The sequence below is a fragment of the Triticum urartu genome, chromosome 7A, assembly GCF_056163025.1.
Source record: "Triticum urartu cultivar PI428250 chromosome 7A, HENAU_Tu73, whole genome shotgun sequence".
NCBI lineage: Eukaryota > Viridiplantae > Streptophyta > Magnoliopsida > Poales > Poaceae > Triticum > Triticum urartu.
Genome location: NC_141879.1, coordinates 113320876 through 113327919, shown reverse-complemented (window position 1 = coordinate 113327919; position 7044 = coordinate 113320876). Strand labels below are relative to the sequence as shown.

Here is a 7044-nt window from a genome sequence, read left to right as displayed (position 1 = left end):
TGTGTTCCCTCCTCCATTCTTCGATCACCGTAGCCTGCTTCTTCTTCACCCTGTTATGCTTCCAGACCATCATTGTCGTTAAGATACGACATGACATCACCTCCGGCTAAGATTATGTCCCCCAACACCTGTTCTTGTTCCTCGTCTTGTCCGAACTCCATTGTTTCTGCAAATACAACATGGCCATTATTACACAAACATGAAAGCATGTGGATATATTAGTGGCAAACGTAGACCTAGCTTATTCCGGGTTTGGGGTGGCCTCGGCAACGCTTCAAGAGTAGGGGCACGGCGAGAGGGGGTAGGAGACCGACATCGTTTTTTATAGGGTTTGGGTGTCCTCGAGAGTTTTGGTCGAGCGAGAGGGCCGGGGGTGCTCCTGTGGTATAAGTTATGACGGTCAAAGTTATCCGGGAGGGGGTTATATCGACAACGACGACATACATACATGGGAAAATAATGTTATCGGGGAGGGGGTAGGTCGAACCCCCCCTCGTGTTGAAGTTATCGGGACATGGGGTATATCGACCCCCCCTTGTGTTGAAGTTATTAGGAGGGGTATATCGACAAGACATACGTACATGGGAAAATAATATTATCGGGGACGGGGTATATCGACCCCCCCTCGTGTTGAAGTTATCGGGAGGGGTTTATATCAACAACGACGACATACGTACATGGGAAAATAATATTATCGGGGAGGGGGTATATCAACCCCCCCCCCCCACATGTTGAAGTTATTGGGAGGGGGTATATCGACCCCCCCCCACGTGTTGAAGTTATCGGGAGGGGTTTATATCGACAACGACGACATACGTACATGGGAAAATAATATTATCGGGGAGGGGGTATATCGACCCCCCTCCCCCGTGTTGAAGTTATCGGGAGGGGGTATATCGACCCCCCCCCCTCGTGTTGAAGTTATCGGGAGGGGGTATATCGACCCCCCCCCACGTGTTGAAGTTATCGGGAGTTTATATCGACATGACATACATACATGGGAAAATAATATTATCGGGGAGGGGGTATATCGACCCCCCCATGTGTTGAAGTTATCGGGAGCGGTATATCGACGACAACAGACCCGATAAAACATAAGAAAACAAAGAAGAAATAAAAAGAGGAGAAGAAGAAAGGAATAGAGGGGAAGATCGAAGAAAAAAAGAAGAAAAAAAAGAGGAGAAAAAGAAGAAAGGAATAGAGGAGAAGAAGAAAAAATAGAATTTTTTTTTCTATTTTTTCTTCTTCTCCTCTATTCCTTTCTTCTTCTCCTCTATTTTTTCTTCTTTTTCCCTCTTCTTATTTATTTCTCCTCTTCTTCCTCTCATCTTATTCTTTCTTCCTCTTCTTATTTTCTTTTTTCCTATCCTTCTTTTTCTTCTTCTTCCTTCTTAATATCACTTAGCAACTTTTCAACGATAGGGAGGGGTGCTCCCGTTGTCTAAAATCCGTCTATGCACGATAGAAAATTCTGAAAAAATACATCTATGATCCCTCGACGTCCCCGCCTCTCTCATGAACAAAAAAATCTGTGAATAAAAAAACATCATGTTCTATGAACAAAACACATCATATTTCATCCACATCCATGCATACATCATATATGTGATCATCTATGAAAAAACATCATATTCTATAAAAAAATCATTACATATATATATGAACAAAAACAATTATGATAACAAGAATATATATCATCATATATATATAAAACAAGTATATATATGAAAAAACAAGCATATATATGAAAAAAATGCTAGGGAGGGCTCCGGCCGGACCAAGGTGAGGAGGACCGCGGGATCGACTGCGAGGATGGCGACGGGGCAGTGGGCGCGCGCTCGGGGTAGGGGGCGACGACGACGAAGGGCGAGGCAGGGCGACGGCGACGACGGGATTGAGGCAGGGCCTGGGCAATGGCGGGCAACTGGGCAGGGGCGCGGGCGATGGCGAGGGCATGGGCAACGGCGGGCGACGGCGAGGGCGCGGGCGCGCGTTGAGGCAGGGCCGAGGGCGCGCGTCGGGGCAGGGGCGCGGGCGACGGCGAGGGCGTGGGCAACGGCGGGCGACGGCGAGGGCGAGGGCGACGGCGACGACGGGCACGGGCGACGGCGAAGGCGACGGTGGGGCGGCGGGCGGCGTCGGAGCAGCTTGGCGGCGTCGGCGTCGTCGGGGCGGCAACTGCGAGATGAGAGTGAAAATTTCCTAAGTGTGAACTTATATAGCGAAGCCTTTAGTCCCGGTTCGTGGCACCAACCGGGACTAAAGGTGGGCATTAGTCCCGGTTGGTGCCACCAACCGGGACCAAAGGCCTTTTTTCAGCAGCCCAAAGGGCGGGAAGCAGCGGCCTTTGGTCCTGTTTGGTGGCACCAACCGGGACTAAAGGGGGGCATTGGTCCCGGGACCAAAGGCCTTGCGCTGGCGCGGTGCGGTGGGAAGTTTAGTCCCACCTCGCTAGCTGAGAGAGCTCATCACCTGTTTATAAGCTGCATTGCGGCTTAGGTGCTGAGCTCCTCTCTAATATGCAGGTAGTACTTGCCTACCCTTGTCACTGCCTTGTTGGGCCTATTGGGCCTGCGGGCCTGCATCCTGGCCCATGTACAGATGGGTTTCTAGTCGTATGCAGGCCGTGTGGCCCAATAGGTGGCATTTTTATTTTTTGAATTATTTATTTTCTTTTTGATTCTTGCTTTATTTTTTATTCTTTTTGCTTTTAGTTTTAGAAAAATTATATACTTTCTCTTACTTCCATTAGTTTTCAAATTTGAATAGTTAAAATTAGAATTCTTTGAAATGTATGTGAATCACAAGTTTGGGATTAACTTTACTAGAAAAATAGTTTTTTTCCAGTTTTTTTGTTTTGTTTTCTGCATTATTTATTTTCTTTTGTTTTTTTGCTTTATTTTTTAATTCTTTTTGCTTTTAGGTTAGCAAAATTATAAACTTTCTGTTAGTGCCATTAGTTTTCAAATTTGAATAGTTAAAATTTGAATTCTTTGAAATTTATGTGAATCACAAGTTTGTGATTAACTTTACTAGAAAAATAGTTTTTTTCTAGTTTTCTTGTTTTGTTTTCTGCATTATTTATTTTCTTTTGTTTTTTGCTTTAGTTTTTAATTCCTTTTGCTTTTAGGTCAGCAAAATTATAATCTTTCTGTTAGTGCCATTAGTTTTCAAATTTGAATAGTTAAAATTTGAATTGTTTGAAATTTGTGTGAATCACAAGTTTGTGATTAACTTACTAAGAAAATGAGAATAGATGCGCTTATAGAGAAAATTCAACCTAAATTCATAGTATTTCTATGAATTTAAGAGAAATTCACTCTGAATTTAGGTTAAACTTTTCTCTATAAGGGCATCTATTTTCATTTTGAGAGGAGCTCAACAAGGCAGAGAGGGAAGGGCTTATAAACCGCTGTGAGCCCCCTTCGGTTGGCGAGGTGGGACTAAACTCTGCCTGCAACGAGGACCAACCCTTTAGTCCCGGTTTGTGGCACAAACCGGGACTAATGGTCATGGGCTAGGGGCGAGGAGCATTGGTCCCGGTTGATGCCACGAACCGGGACCAATGCCCCCTTTAGTCCCGGTTGGTGGTACCAACCGAGACCAAAGGCCTTGCGCTGCCCGCGGCCAAAAGTTTAGTCCCACCTTGCTAGTTGAGAGGGGCTCGAAGTGGTTTATAAGCCCCACTGCGGCTGCCCTCTTGAGCTCCTCTCAAATGCAGGCTTACGGGCCTAATCTCACACTCTACTGCTGTGGGCCTATTGGGCCCTCTACGGGCCTGAATCCTGGCCCAGGTTGGGTTTCTAGTCGTATTCAGGCCGTGGTGGACCAATAGGTGGCAGTTTTTTTTCCAGTTTTTTTGTTTTGTTTTTTGCATTATTTATTTTCTTTTGTTTCCTGCTTTATTTTTAATTCTTTTTTCTTTTAGGTCAGAAAAATTGTAAACTTTCTCTTAGTGCCATTAGTTTTCAAATTTGAATAGTTAAAATTTGAATTCTTTGAAATTTGTGTGAATCACAAGTTTGTGATTAACTTTACTATAAAAATAGTTTTTTTCCATTTTTTGCTTTGTTTTTTGCCATATTTATTTTCTTTTGTTTTTTGCTTTTTTTAATTCTTTTTGCTTTTAGGTCAGCAAAATTATAAACTTTCTGTTAGTGCCATTAGCTTTAGAAAAATTATAAACTTTCTGTTAGTGCCATTAGTTTTCAAATTTGAGTAGTTAAATTTGAATTCTTTGAAATTTATGTGAATCACAAGTTTGTGATTAACTTTACTATACAAATAGTTTTTTCCCAGTTTTTTTGTTTTGTTTTTTGCATTATTTATTTTCTTTTGTTTTTTTGATTTATTTTTTATTTATTTTTGCTTTTACGTTAGAAAAATTTTGAACTTTCTATTAGTGCCATTAGTTTTAGAAAAATTATAAACTTTCTGTTAGTGCCATTAGTTTTTCAAATTTGAATAATGGTATTACGAGGGCCGAACCATAAGACATTAAAGCATTTCAAATGAACTCTGAAAAAGTTGAAAGTTGGCATGGTATCATAATTTCACCCACATAGCATATGTATGTACAAAACGGACAATGGTATCATACTCGTTTGTTACAAAGTTGGCATGGTATCATCATAATAGTTGTGGGAGAAAGTCTTCACTTTTTCTTCGCTTGTGTCATTTGCTTATTGCGCCGTAACCATGGATAATCTTCATCGTTTATCAGGATTCTTGGGTCAGGCTTGACTTTGAAGGGAGGAATTTCATGAAACTTTTCATAATCTTCAGACATGTCTGTCTTGCCCTCCACTCCCATGATGTCCCTTTTTCCTGAAAGAACTATGTGGTGCTTTGGCTCATCGTATGATGTATTCGCTTTCTTATCTTTTCTTTTTCTCGGTTTAGTAGACATGTCCTTCACATAGATAACCTGTGCCACATCATTGGCTAGGACGAACGGTTCGTCTGCATACGCAAGATTGTTGAGATCCACTGTTGTCATTTCGTACTATGGGTCTACCTGTACCCCGCCTCCTGACAGATTAACCCATTTGCACTTAAACAAAGGGACCTTAAAATCATGTCCGTAGTCAAGTTCCCATATGTCCACTATGTAACCATAATATGTGTCCTTTCCCCTCTCGGTTGCTGCATCAAAGCGGACACCGCTGTTTTGGTTGGTGTTCTTTTGATCTTGGGCGATCGTGTAAAATGTATTCCCATTTATCTCGTATCCTTTGTAAGTCAATACAGTCAAAGATGGTCCCCTGGACAACAAGTACAGCTCATCACAAATAGTGTTGTCACCTCTGAGACGTGTTTCCAACCAACTGCTAAAAGTCCTGATGTGTTCACATGTAATCCAGTCGTCGCACTGCTCCGGGTGTTTGGAGCGCAGACTGTTCTTGTGTTCATTGACATACGGGGTCACCAAGGTAGAGTTCTGTAGAACTGTGTAGTGTGCTTGAGACCAAGAATATCCATCCATGCATATTATTGAGGCCCCTCCCAGCGTGCCTTTTCTAGTCAGTCTCCCCTCATACCGCGATTTAGGGAGACCTATCTTCTTTAGGCCAGGAATAAAGTTAACACAAAACCCAATGACATCCTCTGTTTGATGGCCCATGAAGATGCTTCCTTCTGGCCTAGCACGGTTACAGACATATTTCTTTACGACTCCCATGAACCTCTCAAAGGGGAACATATTGTGTAGAAATACGGGCCCCAGAATGCCAATCTCGTCGACTAGATGAACTAGGACGTGCGTCATGATATTGAAGAATGATGGTGGGAACACCAGCTCGAAACTGACAAGACATTGCGCCACATCACTCCTTAGCCTTGGTACGATTTCTGGATCGATCACCTTCTGAGATATTGCATTGAGGAATGCACATAACTTCACAATGGCTAATCGGACGTTTTCCGGTAGAAGCCCCCTCAATGCAACCGGAAGCAATTGCGTCATAATCACATGGAAGTCATGAGACTTTAGGTACTGGAACTTTTTCTCTGGCATATTTATTATTCCCTTTATATTCGACGAGAAACTAGTCGTGACCTTCATACTGAGCAGGCATTCAAAGAAGAGCGTAGCTGGCAGGACCATTATACTCCTTCGGAGGCATGCCGTCTTTTTCGTGCAAACGTTGCAGGTCCTCCCGTGTCTCAGGTGTATCTTTTGTCTTCCCATACACGCCCAAGAAGCCTAGCAGGTTCACGCAAAGGTTCTTCGTCACGTGCATCACGTTGATTGAAGAGCGGACCTCTAGGTCTTTCCAGTAGGGTAGGTCCCAAAATATAGATTTCTTCTTCCACATGGGTGCGTGTCCCTTGGCGTCATTCGGAACAGCTAGTCTGCCGGGACCCTTTCCACATATTACGTGTAAATCATTTACCATAGCAAGTACGTGATCACCGGTACGCATGGCGGGCTTCTTCCGGTGATCTGCCTCGCCTTTGAAATGCTTGCCTTTCTTTCGACATTGATGGTTGGTCGGAAGAAATCGACGATGGCCCAGGTACACATTCTTCCTGCATTTGTCCAGGTATATACTTTCAGTTTCTTCTAAACAGTGCGTGCATGCGTGGTATCCCTTGTTTGTCTGTCCTGAAAGGTTACTGAGAGCGGGCCAATCGTTGATGGTTACAAACAGCAACGAGTGCAGGTTAAATTCCTCCTGTTTGTGCTCATCCCACGTACGTACACCGTTTCCATTCCACAGTTGTAAAAGTTCTTCAACTAATGGCCTTAGGAACACAACAATGTCGTTGCCGGGTCGCTTAGGGCCTTGGATGAGAATTGGCATCATAATGAACTTCCGCTTCATGCACATCGAAGGAGGAAGGTTATACATATAGAGAGTCACGGGCCAGGTGCTGTGATTGCTGCTCTGCTCCTCAAAAGGATTAATGCTATCTGCGCTTAAACCAAACCATACGTTGCTTGGGTCACTTGCAAACTCATGCCAGTACTTTCTCTCAATTTTTCTCCACTACGACCCGTCAGCGGGTGCTCTCAACTTCCCGTCTTTCTTACGGTCCTCA

At 43.6% G+C, this 7044-nt stretch overlaps 1 pseudogene; it reads right to left on the bottom strand.

Annotated features, from left to right (window-relative positions):
- Positions 1 to 4654: 4654 nt before the first annotated feature.
- On the bottom strand, positions 4655 to 5767 carry LOC147958398 (uncharacterized; annotated as a pseudogene).
- Between the last annotated feature and the right edge of the window lie 1277 nt (positions 5768 to 7044).